The sequence below is a fragment of the Artemia sp. Qi Xiang Cuo genome, chromosome 10 (assembly GCF_049724085.1).
Source record: "Artemia sp. Qi Xiang Cuo chromosome 10, ASM4972408v1, whole genome shotgun sequence".
Lineage (NCBI taxonomy): Eukaryota > Metazoa > Arthropoda > Branchiopoda > Anostraca > Artemiidae > Artemia > Artemia sp. Qi Xiang Cuo.
In genome coordinates, this window is record NC_142803.1 from 39,879,017 (window position 1) to 39,897,185 (window position 18,169).

Consider the following 18,169-nt stretch of genomic DNA (forward strand, 5'->3'; position numbering starts at 1 on the left):
AAAATTTATCATAGAATTCGTTCTAGAACAAATGGACTAAATTTCCTTGCATTCTCATATAAGTTTTCTAATTAGTGGTTCAATTCCCCTGTCCCCTCTTTGCAGGCATTGTAATATGAATAATGAAACAATTGACCATTGCCTATTTGAATGTAATATGCTGACGTCTGCAAAACATACCTTGCACTGTAAACTGTTAAAGTGCTTCAAACACCACAAAATCTCACTATCAGCCAAGAGCCTAGACAACTATGCCTGCACACAGAGCACAGAAATCGATATCTATCATCTTATATTTGAACTCCTTGAGTCAAAAGATCTACTGAAAGATATCTGAGAATATCTAATAAATAAGAGACGACCAAGCCAGTAGCTCTGTAGCCCACAGAGTGAAGCAAAAAGAAAAGGGCTAAATAGTACTAACTGAATAGCCCGCCTGCTGTGAATTAGAAGAAGAAGAAGCAAATTGAGGCAACAAAAGCAGCAGCAGAAAAATTTGGTTCAATAGCCAAAGACGAGTTCCAACTTAAGCACTGTCCTCGACATCCACCTTCTCGTTATTCAGAGGTGATTCCTAATTCTGGAGCCGACATGTCAGATGACTGGATATCGCTTTATGTTAAGGAGCTCTGCAGTATCCTCAGAATCCTTGTGAACGGCTTGGAAGATTCAATCCATGACGACTCCTCTTTTCTAAAGCCAGCGTACCAGTGTCTATTGGGCAAAATGGATGACAGCTAAGAAAGCCTTTCGGACGTAGCAAAGCTGTTTCCGGGAAGAGGCCTAGATCCTGCAGAACTCATGTTAGAGCTTAAGGCCTTCAAATGCTTTTTGACCAGCACTGAGGTCGAAAGCAGTAAAGCCATTGATCGGACCATTTTTGATGCTCTATTTAAAGAAATTTATTCTGTCAAGACAATATTCCCAACTCTCTGGTCAGTTTACCAGTGGATCGCAACAGCGCCACCAACTGCAGCAATGGCAGAAAGAAGTATCAGGAAACTAAAAATTGGTTATGACACGTTTACATGCAACAATGGATCACGACCATTTGGATCATCTCCTCATGATGTACTGCAAGACTGACATTGCTGACGAGCTGAAACTTGACAAACTGCTAGAAGTCTGGTTGCCTGCCAAGCCAAGACGGTTGGCTTTTTAATTCAAGTTAGTTTTTTTTTTCATTCCGACTCTTTTTATATATACTAATTGAAATTCGAAATTTCTTACTTTGGCTTATATAAACCATAATATCATCATACCTCTCCTCATCAATTGCTTCATTCCACAAGAAAAGAGCAAAATGGTTTGCTATATCAGAAGATAGTATAGCCTATTAAAGATGTGCCTCTTGGGGCGGATTGGGCTCAATTAATTCAGGAAAACCGTTAGAGTTCCTATGATAGCGATTTGGTATTAACACAAAGCATAAGAAGTTAAACTCAAGTTTTTTTTCTAATTATTAACAAAATAAAAAAAGTTGGTAAAAATGACAGGCCAGTTGGTAAAATCTATTGGCTCTCCCTCCCCCAACATTTTGGCTAGAAACGCCCCTGACTAGCAGCCAAATCATTAATTTTTGCTATAACATATAATTTTTCAGGAAGGAATGGGATACATTAAAAATAAAAGTTTGTACGAAAAATAATATTCTCAAGGAAAAAAGAAAAATATCTAATTTTCACATAAAAAAATTAATCAAAATTTTTGACTCTGAGGATTTCTGGCAAAAAGATCTATTCCTTTATTCTTTGAACAACCAATGTAATGTAGGCGTTTTAAAATTAATATATTAAGTCCAAAAATTAGAGTAAAAGAAAATCAGACTCAAACTAAGATTACATAAAATATTTTTTTTTGCCAAGATAAAATAGGTATAGACTTGTCTTCATGCATTTTCTGAAGCCTAAGGAAGGGAGATATGGAAGAGGTAAAGGTAGAAGCTTGAAAACACTTTTGATGGAGATATTTTAAGCTCTGAATTCAATTGAAGGACCTTAAATTACCTTTCTTAAACAAAAAACTTTGTAAAAGCTGATAATTGGCGTTATTGAGAAGAAAGCATATTAAGAGAACAATTCTTACTTCATAATATGCAAAATTATTGTGGTTACAAATTTTGACAGCAGATACACTATGCTTTAGCATCCTTTCTCCCTAATATTCCAATATATAGGCCAAACCCAAATTAAATATTTCCTGTTAGCTTTTCTGTTTCTTGATTTTGGCAGAGTTAGTTCAGTTATGGGTACACAGGTTTAAACAAGAGTGATGCTAATAAATTAAAGTAAATATGAAAATATTTAAGAGTTTTCAATTGTGTTTTTTTTCAATTTGTTCATAAAGAATCAAGGACTCTTAATAATATAACTTCAACAAAATGGAATTATAATCAGATAGTAAGTTTTTAACCAATATTCTAGTGCTTTTCTATAGCCAAAAGGAAGAGAAAGGGGTATTATCTTATAGGGTCCATTTAGTTTCCAAGTAAACTAACCATTATATTTTGAAAGAACATAAAAAAGGCATTGAGTGGTATGTTCCATAGCTCAGTTATAAAAATATCTCTAAATTCACCATAAGACCCACCTCCCCTTTTCTAAATAGGTACTACCCTTTGATTTTACAATAGTCATATAAAATATACCTTTTTCATTTCAGAATGATTTTTTATTATTTTTTTATATTTTCAGACATTTGAAAATTAAAAAGAACTGCAAAAGAAGAGAAAATTAAAACTCACAATCCAGCTGTCTAAATAACCCTCTTAGCATCAGTCTTCAGAGTTAAACTGAACATAAACGCTTTCAAATAAAATTCTTTACCACAAGTCTCAAGAGAATATGAAATAAAATGGAATAATCTTATGAGCATTATGCTTTTACTAACATAGGAAAAAAATTCTATATTTCCATGATCTTAGTCTGGTTTTTGATGGTTAAACATTAATTGGGACAAAAATTTTGGAAAGTAATGAATAATTACAAGCCATCCCTATGTCAAGTAAAGTAAAAGTGATAGTCACTAGGGGTAGATAGTGGCTAGTAATAAATCCTTAGGGATGGCTACCAAGGGCAAAAAATTATTTTCAGACAACAAATTTTTTTGGGGTGGGAAATAGAGATTTTAGGAGGAAATCCCTGGAAATTTGTGGATTGTATATTGTGCCAAAATCTGCTGACGAATTTTATAAGGCCATGAAAACTGCCAATTAGAACTTTGACCATACTACACAGCTTTTGGCAAGTCTGGGTAACAAGTTTCAGAAAATTTGTTAAGAGTCTTAGCTTTAAAAAAAAAATTCACATGAATTACATCATATTTATCAACAAATTTCAAGAACATACATAATAATTTTCTTGGTAGTGGTTGTATCATTTTTAGTGTCTATGATGTAGCAAAAATTACAAGAGAAACATAGATAAGTATTCAACATTAAGCATTATAAGTCTTTTTGCTAAAAATGTTTTATGCAGTTTCATAATGCCAAGAAGACCATTGAATAAGTAACAAGAAATAGACAGTAAGAATATTTGCAACAACAACAGTTACAATGAGGCAAAATTGAAAATTAAGAACAAAGAAATATCTGGTTAGAATTTAAATGGCAGCAAGAATTACAAGCTATAGTGAGAATAAGAACTTGTCAAAAGTATTTTGGAAAATTTGTATCCTGGGATTTTCTGGCCTGCAAAAACAACCTATTAGATCTCAAGTTTGAGAAAATTTGTTCAGAGCTTCAATTTTGGAAATAAATTCATATGATTGAGGTAATGTTTATGAGTATATTTCAAAAGAATTAATTTTTAAAAAAAATTGTCAAACGAAAGTTTTTCAAAGAAAAGTATAGGACATACTACACTTAAGATCAGAAGAAATAGAAATGTACAATAGTGTAAAGGTACCAATGATTTGACAGTGCAATTTAGGAACCCTTGTCAAAACTTTCCTTCAAAACAAAATAACTCTGCTCAGCCTTGACTTGGAGTGCAATCTCTTGAAGCCGTTTTTGTATTTCAGCAATAGAAAACATTGATGCAATATCCAGTACACCCAGATGAAAATGAACATTTAATTCAGTCAGTTTCCTGTTTTCAACAAGAAAGGAGCTCCCGATAATTTTTGAGGTATGCAATGTTCAAACCGCTGTTACCTGGTTATTTATTGCAAAAAAAAATTGGGATTAGCACCAATTTGCCAAGATACATCTGAATTTTAGTCACATTAGCTTTTTCTTCATAAAATTAAAATGGCAACAAATATTACATTGTCAAAACTAGGTTCAAAGTGTTGAAAATTCTTGTTTAAAGTAGTGGAATACCAGGCGCACTAAAAATGTTCTTTTAGTCAAATTCAAGTGTCAATAATGGCTTCAATAAATTGATTTATTTCTCTTGCAAATATCTTGTAGTAACCTTGTAAAAATTTTTAACAGACAGCAACAGGCCCTGCCAAACTATAGGTGACTCTGTCCAAACCTCACTGAACATGTAAAAAAATGAGAAATAATTGGTGTCGAAATTCCAGGGTCCACTGACAAAAATATAGCTGTCAAATTTATGAGTACCCTCTACTACCAAAAATTGCAGAGGTTCATATGGAAGTCATTTTTCCCTTTCCTTAGCACTTGTCAATGAAACTAAAAAAAAAAATTCTCCAATTTGGGTTGGAAGTTGAACAGCAGCTTGACAAATACTATGCTGTTTTCTTTAGTAACAAACAAAGCATGGTTTTTGTTAGCATATTTTGCTGTTAGGTTTCTGGACTTTCCTGACAAAGGACAGTCCAAACTAATGTTTTTCAAGTGGATTAAAATCGCAGATCACACTTTGAAATGGCCAAATGTTAATGAGATTTACACAGTCAGCAATGAACACATATTTGCGGGGCAATTAAAACTGGCAGGAAGTGGTCCATTCTAGATAGCGTTTGGAGATACTATGCATGTGGGATATATACAACACTTAGAAAGAAGAAGATTTATGTGATCTAGGCCACAATATCACACTCCTTATAATGATCCAATTTTGTTGTGCTAAATAGGCTACTACATACTTAAAACATTTTTTTTGTTTTATTTTAGTTTTAAACATTTTTTTCTTTCAAGGCAAAGCTTGAATGTCTACAACACCAACTGGGAGGTGTGAAAGTGAATAAAGGATTGTTGACCAAATTTGTGAGAAAGAAAATTTATTTCTACCCATATCTGCTTATATTTGATATTAAGTGTCATTTTAAGAGGTTTTCCCTGGTGTGTTACTTTATTTACCTGAATTTTTATGTTAGAAAACTTTTATTTTCTATTCCCAATGGACTTGTCCTTCGTCTGCTAATAAACAGCTGTTTGTTTAATTGTAAATAAAAGCCAAGCTGAATTCAGTGTCCTTCTCCTTCTTCCGAATTTGCAGGCAGCAATAAAGCACAGTTGCCAAACGCTAAATATTAAAAAACCATTGATTACGTTGGCTCGTCCGCTTTTGCGTATTTTTGGTGGATAATTTGTGCAGAAGGGAGCAATAGCAAACAAACAAGAGGCAGAGTTGGTACCAGCGGGATTTTAATCCTTAAACTGCTGAAAATAGGTGATTTGAGTATTGCACTTCCCAAATTCTGTCTACCTCGAGAATTGTCAAGGCAATAAATTTAGCGTTCTGAGCATCGACGAAATACAATACTTTCATTTGAGCACCAGGAGTGGAAAAGCTAGCAGAAGAAGGGAAAGTACCTGTGGCAAGTGCTCTAGGGTAGGAGACAAGCAAACAGGGCTTTACACTTCCCTAGTTATATCCGCAAACTTAACTACATCACACTTCAAACCAGAATGAACTGTAACATTTGCAAACAGACTACAAAGCCAAATGACGCTCTTTGCTGCAAGATTTGCAACAAGCAGTCACACTTGAAATGCCTCAAGATAACCGCATATGATGCCAAAATAATTGCAGCGAACTGGAAGTATGGGAGCTGCTCTTCCTCCTCTCCACTACCACTACCACAATCAAGATCGAAAGGTGGCTCGAAGAAGACCATCGCTAGCAGCTCACAGGAGTTAAAACAGTCTCCCTATCCGCAAGCTCTGGATCCTGAAAAATTCCAGTCTTCAGAGACTTCTGGATCATCCCGATCACAAGAAGGCTCTACCGGTAGCTTATGCAGCTACTGCCACCTGGCAGCTGAAGACTCAACTGCACTCAAGTGCTTCTTCTGCAGCGAGTATGAACATGTTTCTTGCCAAAGGATACACCTAGACTTATTCCTAGCGCTGAAAGCCCATGATAAGAGCTCACTAGTACTCAAATACGAATGTGTATGCTGTAGTAAGCGAAGCGTTTCCAAACTTCAATTGGCAGTACTTCAAATGACACAAACTAACCGTAGCATGGCACCTTTACGGCAGCAACAGCAGCAGCCAGAAATGCAACCAACTACCGACATCAACATCGGCCCATCTCAGTCACCAGCAACTAACAGAATTCAAAACTCAAGCGCCGTCACCGTTAGCGTCCTACTGCAAGCCGAAAAAGAGGAAACTACAAGGGGAGAAAAGTATGAACATTGTAATATCTGGCATTCTAGAATCTGATAAAGAGTCTGATGCTGAGAAAGTTGTGCGGCTGGTCTCTAGCAATGACCTTGGTGCTCAACTACAACTTACAGACATCCTAGAAACAGCAAGACTGGGCCCCCCCTCTCAGACTCGGATAACAAGCAAGGCCAAAGGCACCTACTCGTGAAACTGTGCAAGGACTCAGAAGAAACCCGGAGAAAGCGATCGAAAATCTTGAAGGGTGCACCAAATCTCCGAAGAGCCACTGACAACCATGTCCGACAATGCGTCTATGTGAATCCAGATCTCACGCTAATGCAAAGAACTGAACAAGCTGCTAGACGCCATGCAAAGAGACCACAGTCCTCCGACAACCAACCAGATGCAGGCTCTTTAGTTGCCATTCAATGCTATCCCAGCCCACGTCGTCAGTGACATGGCGTAGGCCGCAGGTTCCAGAAAAAGGCCTTGACTGGAATTAAAATGTCTTTATTTTAATTCTGATTCTCTACTAAACAAGATGTATGAAGTCAGACATGTTATCAGTGCTGAAAATCCGCAAATATTCGGAATAGCTGCGGTGAAACCAAAAAATAGCAGATACCTGCCTACACTCCCAGAGCTACAGATTCCAAATTACAAGGTCCAAGAGAGAAAAATTGAACAGCGAACTGGAAGGGGAATTCTCTGCTATTACAGACAGGACATCCAAGCTACCCCAGTAAGTCCCAGAGGAAATAAACTATCCCAAGAAAGTATCTGGTTAAATATAACAACAGCTGATAGAGTAAATATCAAACTAAGAATCTACTAAAGAAGTCCCAATAGAAGTGTTAAAAATGACTCGCACTTGCTTGCAGAAATCACTGAGATTTGCAGTGATAATTTATCGAATGTAGTCATTATTGAGAATTTCAACCCACCAAATATCAACTGGACTAGACAGCACATGCACTCGACCAATCCAACATCACCCGAGGCGAAATTCTTAGAAGTGGTGAATAACTTTCATCTGAACCAATTGATCTTAGAGCCCACCCGAACCAGAGGTAGGGATAGACCAAGTATATTGGATCTGCTACTGACAAATGATTCAGAACTGATAGAGGACATCCGCCTACTAGCACCAGTGGAAAAGTCTGATCACTGTATAGTAGGCTTCCAGGTTTTGGCTAATGGCAGAAAAGACAAAAAAACACCAAGAAAAAATTACAACAGAGCAGACTTCGCTGCGATGCGCAATGACCTCAGCACAGTGGATTGGGGAAAAGAGTTAAGTTTGACTGAAAACTGTAAGGAAATGTACTCCAAATTCCTCTCTGTCATGTCTCAGGCGGAGGAGAAACAAGTAGGCTACCAGCTGCCAACCATTATAAAAGACCAACCCTACCTCACGCTGTTTTGGACCTCATAAAAAAAAAAGCAAGCCTGTTGGAAAAATTATGTAGCTGACCAGTCGAGCCCCCTCAAAGCAAGAGCCTACCGAAAGCTACAAAATAAGGTGAGGCGACAAACCAGGCAAGCAGCTAGCATGCGAGAGCAAAACCTTGCAGAATCTATCAAGACGAACCCCAGAATGTTTTGGAACCACATAAATTCTAAACACATTGCGAAGCCAGACATTCCAACTCCCTAGTATCTGGAAAAAGGCAACGGTGATACCATTGCACAAAAAGGGAAACCACCAAGATCCTCTAAATTACCGCCCGATCAGTCTAACCTGCAAAATACTGGGATCTATCATATCTTACCATATCCTTGAGTACGTGAGTAAAAGAAAGATAATCACTAGCAAGCAATTTGGGTTCTTGAAGAGAAGGTTTGCAGAGTCACAGCTTCTTATGGCGGTGGAAAACTGGAAAATACACGCAGATAAGCGTTATCAAGTTATTGCCATTTACATAGACCTTAAAAATTCCGTTGACAAAGTACCTCATCGTTGCCTTTTATAAAAACTCCGCAACCTTGGCCTAGGAGCCACAGTTAATTGGATTGAAGTTTCTTATTGAAAGGTCTCAAACAGTATCAGTAGACGGAGTTTTGAGCACACTTGAAGTAGAGGTAATCAGCGGTGTTCCCCAGGGCTCGGTTCTTGGCCCTCTCTTATTGAAACTTTATCTCAATAATCTAGTAGAAGGTATCAATTCAGAGATTCTACAGCACGCAGACGATACCAAGCTGTATAACGTAATTATTTGAAAAAAACTACGTTTTCTAAAGAGTTAAAGAGGCTGAGTTACAAGGTCGAACCTTAAAACGTACAGGGATTAGGAGGCACAGTTGGGGGGCTGCCGCCCCCAAACCCCCGCTTTCGCAGCCTTTAAATAAAAAAAAGTTTTTTAAACTGAAAGTGAGGAGCGACATTAAATCTTAAAACGAACAGAAATTATTCCGTATATGAAAGGGGCTGTGCCCTCCTCTTAACGCCTTGATCTTTACGCTAAAGTTTGAATTTCTCACAACTCTTTTTTTTAAACAATAAAAAACTTTAGCGTAAAGAGCGAGGCGTTGAGGAGGGCACAGCCCCTTTCATATACGGAATAATTTCTGTTCGTTTTAAGTTTTAATGTCGCTCCTTACTTTCAGTTTAAAAAACTTTTTTTTATTTAAAGGCTGCGAAAGCGGGGGTTTGGGGGCGGCAGCCCCCAACTGTGCCTCCTAATCCCTGTACGTTTTAAGGTTCGACCTTGTAACTCAGCCTCCTTAACTCTTTAGAAAACGTAGTTTTTTTCAAATAATTTCTGCACGTTTTTGTACATTTAAAAAAGAAACTGAGTTTCTTTTTTAAACTTTAAATTCAGTATATAAAAAATTTCCTCTGACGGTGAATCGAACCCGGTTTTTCCGCCTGACAGTCAGGAGTCTCGACCATTGGACTAAAGAGACACAACTTTAATTGTTTTTTAGTAAGCAGAATCTATTTTTGAGGCAAGCAAATACCCACAAAACTTGAAATTTGGTTTTTGGAAGACAAGGAAGGAGTTATTGAATGGAGCTGAAATTTTACGGATATGCTTCCAGGTCTAAGGAAAACCCATACTCTAAAGTTCAACCTGATCCAACGACGCTACAGGGGGGCTGGGATGGGAAAAATTAACATGGGCTATTATAGGAAAACGAGGTTTTTCGTAAATGTAAATTCAGGGGATAATTTTTTCGGTCTGAAAATATCAAAAGGCCCTAACAGGTCGAATTCTGCTTCGAATGAGTCCTCATTCACCCGGATCAGTTGCCAACTGTGTCCTGTAGGCGTGGATAACAAAAAAAAAAGAGAAATGAAGTTTAAGTGGCTCTATTTGTTTTTTTGAAAACAGGGAAGGAGTTATCGGATTGGGCTGAGATTTAGAGGATAAGCTCCCGGGCCCTAGGAAAGCTGAACCTCTAAATCTCAGCCCAATCGGACAACGTTAAAGGGGGGCTGTGGTGGGAGGGTCGAAACTTCCGGCCCAGTTTACCCCATGAAGATAAAGTCGGAGGAGGATGAAATTTTGCACGTTTCTTAGTTTGAGCTTGGGCTACAAAATGCGATCACCGCCGTCTCTCTGTGACCTCTAGGACCTGAAATCACTTAACATTGTGGTGGGTCGCCTCTTTATAGAGGCACAAGTGTGCCTCCTTGATTAAAACAGCTGCCGATGCACAATCTCTGCAAGAGGATGTTGACAAGCTAAATAGTTGGATATCCAACTGGCTGATTGAAATCAATATCAACAAAAGCCAAGAGCTAACAATAAGGAACCCTACTATCCATTATGAATATGGATTAGAAGACTTACCGATTACATCATGCCAGGAGGAGCGCGACTTGGGAGTTGTCATTGACAGCAACCTCGACTTCCAGGCCCACTACAACAGCATTATTGGGAAGGCAAACCGTGTTGCAGGAGTTTTAAGGCGCAACTTCACTTTTGGAAATGATAAGACCCTTTGCCTTCTCTACAAAGCTTTGGTACGGCCAATCCTTGAATATGGTCATTGCACTACACGTCCCTTTGACAACAAAGACATTGAATCTCTTGAAAAAGTTCAAAGACGAATAACAAAGTTCTGTCCGACTTTGAGAAATTTATCCTAAGAAGATAGGCTCCGGAAGCTCAAACTCCCTTCACTAGCTTATCGACTGCACCGAGGAGACCTCATTGAGGTATACAAGCTTTGCTACGCGCCTACGAAAACATCCAGGCTACCGATGTTCTCAGCTTCAGCCACACGAACCTCCATGGTCACAATCTCAAGCTTCAAAAGGAGATGTTCAAGAAGGACATCGGCCGTTGGGCATTTAAGAACCGAGTATCACAGCACTGAAACAGGCTCCCCTTTGAAGTCATCAATGCCAACTCATTAAACTCGTTCAAGCAGGAACTGGACAAATACTATGGTGAAGGTGCCTACAATTTTTTTCGATTTAAAAGACTTTTGTAGAGGCCCTGTGGCCTATTTGTTTTGCATTATATTATTATTATTATTATTACTTCTACTTTTTGAAGTGTTTTATACATTAAATGGAGTTGAAGAAAAACAAAGAAACAAGAATATAAGGGACCATTAAATCCAGATGTGGCATGTACGAGTGAATGAGACCCAATCACTGGAGTTATATGCAAAGGCTAAGGAGCAGTGGGGAGAAGAATTGTATTTTAAGGTGGGGCTTCAAAAGAGGCAGCTAAAGTTTATTATTTGTGGTAGGTCAGATGGTTTACCACTAGGTGGGATTTGGAAGTATCTGGGAGGCTTTAAGCAAGTTTCTGGTCCTTACTTCTGTCCCATGTGCGGGAAAGAGGAAGATTTGGTTCATTTTGTGTGGAAGTGTAGTGAATTAATAGATTTAAGAAAAGAATTGTTTGGGTTTGAGGTTTCAGAGAGAGATGACATAATAAATCTATTAGCAAGGAATGATATGGGAGGTATTGGAAGCTACCTGACGATGGGTATATAACATAGAAAAGGTTTTTTGAAGATTAGGATGAGGGTGATAGTTCACTAGCCTAGATTCTACTTTTGTGCCATTTTAAGTTTATATGAAAGTGCCTTTGTTTTTGTGACCACAGCCCTTTGGGCTTTTGTGTCAATAAATTCTATTCTATACATGTTGAATACACCAGGTTCCGCCCACAGGTAGCCTATTCCCCAAGTATTTCAATACACCAATATGCATCAAATACACCAAGTTTGGCCAACAGGTATTCCCCAAGTATTTTGACATGCGTCAAATTGGGTTCCTACTTGCTTCAAAAACTGGTACCTTTTTTTGTTGTGTAGAACTTGTAGGTGAAAATGCTCTAATTTCAGAAAATCGGTAATTTCTTTATTTTTAACACTAGATTCTATAAATCAAGCTTTAGTAAAAAATAAGGGTAAATTTTAGTTTAGTTACTTTTTATAATCTTGGAAAGGGGTTAGATTAGGAAATATATATATATATATATATATATATATATATATATATATATATATATATATATATATATATATATATATATATATATATATATATATATATATATATATATATATATATATATATATATATATATATATATATATATATATATATATATATATATATATATATATATATATATATATATATATATATATATATATATATATATATATATATATATATATATATATATATATATATATATATATATATATATATATATATATATATATATATATATATATATATATATATATATATATATATATATATATATATATATATATATATATATATATATATATATATATATATATAAAAAAAAAAAAAAAAAAAAAAAAAAAAAAAAAAAAAAAAAAAAAAATATATATATATATATATATATATATATATATATATATATATATATATCATATATATATATATAATTACTGCATCCTCGAAGCAATCAAAGCGGGTAACAAGTATAATGAAATGGCTGCAAGGGCAGTACAGTATTTCAAAGCTGATATTCTGATTGAGACAAATGATGAATTATGGCACTTCGACGCTGTGTTTACCCGTTCTACAGATCATTTTACGCCCCGGGCAATAGTTGCTAATCTGATAGGAGACATCCGGACTTGCGACGAGAAGAATATAGTCCTACCCAAGTTGAAGATAATCCTCAACAATGAAGATAAACCCTGAAATGCTGCAATGAAGTGTGCTCTCCGTAAGCAGACAGACAATCCGTGCTACTGTTTTAAAAGACCCGTAGCCAGAAAGGTCATGATGAAGCAATGACCAAATCTGAGCTAAAAGTGTCTTTGTTGAATTTGAGTGGCGGTGTAATCAATAAACTACCACTGATTGAAAGCTTGATGTGTTTTAACAATGTTTTGTGTCTACTAGAATATTTGCTATCAGCTGATTCGCTTTCCCTGTTAAAAGTGAATAACAAAAATCGCCTTTTCGCAGTGCCAGCTAAGCATTCAGGCAGAGGAAGACCTTCCGATGGACTGGCGGTACTTATCAGTTCTCATCTTTCGGCATCAGTTGTCGAGAACAAGTGTTTACTTGGTATAAAAGCTGCAAATCTGATAGTAAATTGGTGCTACCTACTAAGTGATGACAAGAACTTGGCTTCCAAAGAAAATTTCTCCCGTGCAACATTAGAGCTTGCAAAATCTTTGCATTAGTGTGTTTATGGATCTCATCGTGTTATCCTCACTCTGGACGTGAACTGCGACCTCTCAGTGCCTGATCAGTTGAGATCTCCAATACTTCTGTCCGCTCTGTGCAATCTGTATGTTGTCCCAAATGACCATTCGTATACGCATATCCATAACTCCGGAGCGATAAGTTTCTTTGATTTCATGCTCTGCTCGAACGGCATGATTGTGAATGGTTCAAGATGAATTTCACGTATCGGTATCGGATCATTTATTTATCTCCAACTGTTTTGTTACTAATATTTTTCTCTTTAAAAAAGACGAAAAGAAACGGAAGTGGGAAATAAAATGTGACTGGAAAAATTAAATACTGTCGTATATAAAGCATAGCTTGATGCCACGCTTGACCAAATTAAGATCCCTTTCCAACTGCTGCAACAACCCTCGGAACTCACCGAGTTGGAAAAAAAATTATAATCATCATCTACTACAGTGAAATCACACATACAATGCGCTATGCTGAGCGTTGTGCTTTCCCTGTACGTAAAGTTTCTCTGGGTTAATAAATAAGTGGCTAGTCAATAAATCTGCTTTTACAGCAAAATTGCAAACCTTCAAAGGTTTGGCACCGAATATGGAAGGATTGCGACCAGCCGAAATCTGGTACCGTTAATGACCTACGGTTATATACCAAACGTTGTTTTGTTAATTTTCTTGCCAATCAAAAAGCTGAGATTATTGCATGCTGGATCAAGCGTCTCACAATTAACTTAAACTTTATATGCAGATTCATGGAGGAGGGGGAGTCAAAAGGTGTTGCTTCAGTCCTTTCATATGAGAGTGACTTGATCAGCTATTTCACTGGCGAATTTGCTCCCATTAATCCATTGTTAGAACCCAACTATGGATCACTATTAGTGGTTAGTCTAGTTGATACTGAATCAGATATTTGTTTTGTAGTTACGGCCTTTGATATTTACATTGCTATCATTCGCCTGTTTATGAGTGCATTACTATCATTCACACGGTAATGATCAATTATGTGGTTTTCATTTATCATATGCAAGTGATTAGCTGCTGCATTATCTAAATTTGTTGTACCAAATTATTTTTATTTCTGGTATTGTCCCCGATTCGTTTTGTAATGGTACATTGACTCCTGTTATGAAAAAAAGATAGCCGGTAGTGTTGTTCCTATAGGCCTATAACAGTTTCTTCTGTTTTCTGTAAATTGCTGGTGTTACCAGCGATTAAGGATGTAAATAAGGCTTGTTCAACTCTAGACAACCAGTTTGGATTTAAGGAAGGATATGTCGATAAAAAGTCCATTATATACTTGCCAACGTCATTATGAACACAGAGAATAGTGACGTTTCTCTTTCTTGCGGCTCACGATATATCTTTTGCTTTCGATTCTTTTATGCATTCTCATTTGTTGTATAGTACACAGCAGCTATGTCTCAATCGTTCAGTTATGCGGGTATTTAAAAACCTCTATGTGAGATTATTGTACTGGTAACCACTGTTGTCACCATATATTGGTGCGGAAATGCTGGTCCGCTACTTATTTGGAGGGGAAAGCCTCGCTAACGCAAATATTGCAATGGAGTGTCTCGCGGTTACCACTATTGTACCGTAGCTATAGAATATATTAACAACCTATAACAGTATACCCAGACCCAGGGTATGGTGACGTGACTGAAAGTTCATACGACCAACTCTCTAGGCTAAAGGCACTTGGGTCACCCCTAATATTTCTGACTATGTCTTTGGAGGGTAAAGGACTAGGTTACTGGAAAAATAATCTCACTCGAATGTAGATAATAGCTTACTTGTATTCTTCGTAAAGGTCAAGAGACCAAACATCTATAACTTCTCAATACAGACTCCCTATTAGTCATTTTCTTAAATAGTTCAAAGGTCAGAATAACTGACTCTGGTGTAGCCACAACCCCCCAGAGCACTGGTGACAGGCATTGTAAGCTAAGGCCTGGGACCGTATATGATTCTTATGAAAGAGATGCTCGTATAAACTTCAGAGAGGGACCATTTGAATAAACATTAAAAGTTCTAGGTCAATATCTCAGAGTAAAAAACATAAGAGGACAAGTAGCTCATCCCGCCCTCCACTCCTTTTGGTTTAACGGATGGATAAACCCATCTGATAAAAATTTGAGGTGACTATTTTGTTAAAAATAGTTTAAACATGAGATATTAAAACTCCGGGTCCGACACAATCCCCCAGGAAGAGGCTTTATAAGTTATACTCTGGGAGTAAAAATTTAAAAATGGCCTTTACTTTTCTTTGAAAAATTTATTTTTTGGAAAGTTGTTTTTAGTTAATATGAAACTGGGATACTTTAGCAAATGATAGCAATTTATTATAAATGATAGAAATACGGGTAATTGCAAAAATGTTTGTGTATACTTTAAGAGACCATTAAAACTATTCAAAACCCTTAAGAAAAAATAGTTTGAAGCTAAGTAGAAATCTTTGTTAGAAATCAGACTTACTTGAATAATCAAATATCTTTGAAAAGGAAACAGTATGAAAAGATATTAAATTGCTTAATGAGCCAGAAACCTGTAATTGCAAAAATATGTGTATACATTTTATCAAGGGATCACAATAATTCAAAAACCTGTAAAAATAAAACCAAAAGTTTGAAGCTTAATAGACAATCGCTGTTAGAAATCCGACCTGAAAAGAGTGCAGTAGCAAAGATATATCAATATGAAAAACTTATCTAAAAGTAGATCCAGAAAACGAAAATTTATAGGTATTTTAAATAAAAATTCGTTGCAAGAAAAAGCAGTTTTTGCCCTACCTCCTGAACAATTGACAAATCTACAACATGGACCATTATATAATCCAGGCACCAATAAGGGCAGCTAAACCAAAGTATATTCGCATTAAATTCACAATGGGTGAAAATTAACAACCTGGACCATCAAATGAGCCAAGACCCCTCCCCCCAAAAAAATATTTACAATTGTTAAAAATGATAATTCATTGGAAGAAAAAGAAATATTTTTCCCGCCAGCTAAAAAATGAACAAATCTACAACCCAGACTATCATGTCAGACTAGACATATAATGGTAGCTAAAGCAAAGGGCATTGGCAAATTGGCTGAAGTAATCAAAATCCAGACTGAAGAAGAAAGAAAACCAGGATTAAAAGATAAGCGGGAATCAAAACGTGTTAAAATTGAAAATTATAGCGATGAGAATTAAAATAACGATTCTTTGGAACCACCACCTGAAATATTCAACATGATAAGGCCAAGATGCATGATCATATCAAATATGACGGCACTCACATGAATATTTTTTTTCAAAAACTAAGGCTGTTAACACATTTTCTCAAATTCGTGACCCAGGATTTCAGAAAGCTCAGTATAACTTGCAACGCTTGTTAATGGTGGAATTTTCAAAAACCAATTCAACAATTTTTGTAATTTTTGGTCGGAAAAAGTTCGATAAATTGGTTTTGTATGGGTTTAAAGGAGAGAGAAAATTGTCGTGAGTAGAGTGATTTGTGTTTTAAATTTGTATGAATGCATTTTTGTGTGTGATATTGAAATAGAAAATGAGTCATTGGTGACGTGTCATTTGTGTACTTAGTGCGCAGGGTTGCCAGCATGGATGTGTGGCTGAAAGCCTTGCGCGTCTAAAGATAAGTTTTTTGGGTGTTTTTGAGAGTTAGTTTTTTTTTAGTTTTTGGGTGAGAGGAGAGCGTGTGTTTTGTTGTGAGAATATTTAGGGTATTGTAAGGTATTTGGAAAAAGGGATTTCTTATCTTGATTTTATTTATTTATTTTTTTGTAGTTTCTATTAATTGTGATAAGATGAGTTGGAACAAAATTTAAGTAATAATAAGAGTGTGCTGGTATGACCGCTTGAATCAACATTACCATGTGTGGTCGATTCTATCAACGTAGGATTGTGGATGACATAAAAAAAAAAAAAAATAATACTTCATAAAAGAAAACAAAGAAATTAAAAAAGGAAATGCATTGTTCAAAATATCAAATATGGTCATCAAAATGATTTGATGTTTCAGACATAATGAGGAAATGTGTGATGGTGTTGCTCAAAATGTATCGTTCCTTGAAACAAGATTGAAATAAGCGAATGTATTATTCAAAATATCAAATGTTTTCTTCAAAATATTTTGTTGCTTGAAATTAGATCCAAAAAATATTCGATGGTATTGCTTAAAATCTACTATTTCTTGAAATAAGACAGAAAATAAGCAAATGCATTATTCAAAAATATAAAATATATTTCTACAATTTTTTTTTCTTTTGCTGCTTAAAATAAGATAGGGAAATATGCGATGGTATTATTCAAAATGTATTGTTTCTTGAAATGAAATGGAAGTAAATAAATTATAAGGAAGTAAATAAAGGAAGTTATTCAAAATACGAAATATTGAACAACACCATCACATATTTTCCTCGTCATATTTTAAGCCGCAAAACATTTTGTAAAACATGCTTTTTTTTCCATCTATTTGCAGAAACAATACATTTTTAGTGACACTATCGCAAATTTCCTTATCATATTTTAAGCAGCAGAAATAAAACAGTCATAAGAACATATTTGATATTTTCAATATCAAATATAATATTTATTCTAGCACGCCTCATAAGAAAAAAAGGGTAGCACACTTCGTCACTTTTTGAATCATTAAAATTCTATTCTCATTATAAACTAAATTTAAAATCCCGTCTTCTGATAATGTAAACCCGTTTTATTTGACCCTGATGTATCAAGGCTGGCAGCAGGTGCAAGGAGAATAGGAGTGTTGCAGAATTGATGCCCTTAGGGTGTGCAGTTGTGAGGGCAGCGCTTGTACCCACAATATCATTACTACAAATGTACACTATAAATATGCATTATAAAATCTATATAGAGATGAAGTTTTAAGGCTGATGACCAAGACTTCTAAAATAAAATAGAACCAGCCAAACTACTTTAATGTGAAAATTTAAAATGTTCAGGAAAGAATACAGAAACAG

At 35.9% G+C, this 18,169-nt stretch overlaps 1 protein-coding gene across 1 annotated transcript in view; it reads right to left on the bottom strand.

Annotated features, from left to right (window-relative positions):
• The window catches only part of LOC148947756 (uncharacterized), a 47,428-nt gene extending 42,053 nt beyond the window's left edge, over window positions 1-5,375 (bottom strand). Inside the window, exon 1 of the mRNA XM_089095416.1 lies at window positions 5,270-5,375. The gene's annotated coding sequence lies outside the window, so the exon portion shown is untranslated. The remainder of the gene's footprint in view (window positions 1-5,269) is intronic.
• Between the last annotated feature and the right edge of the window lie 12,794 nt (window positions 5,376-18,169).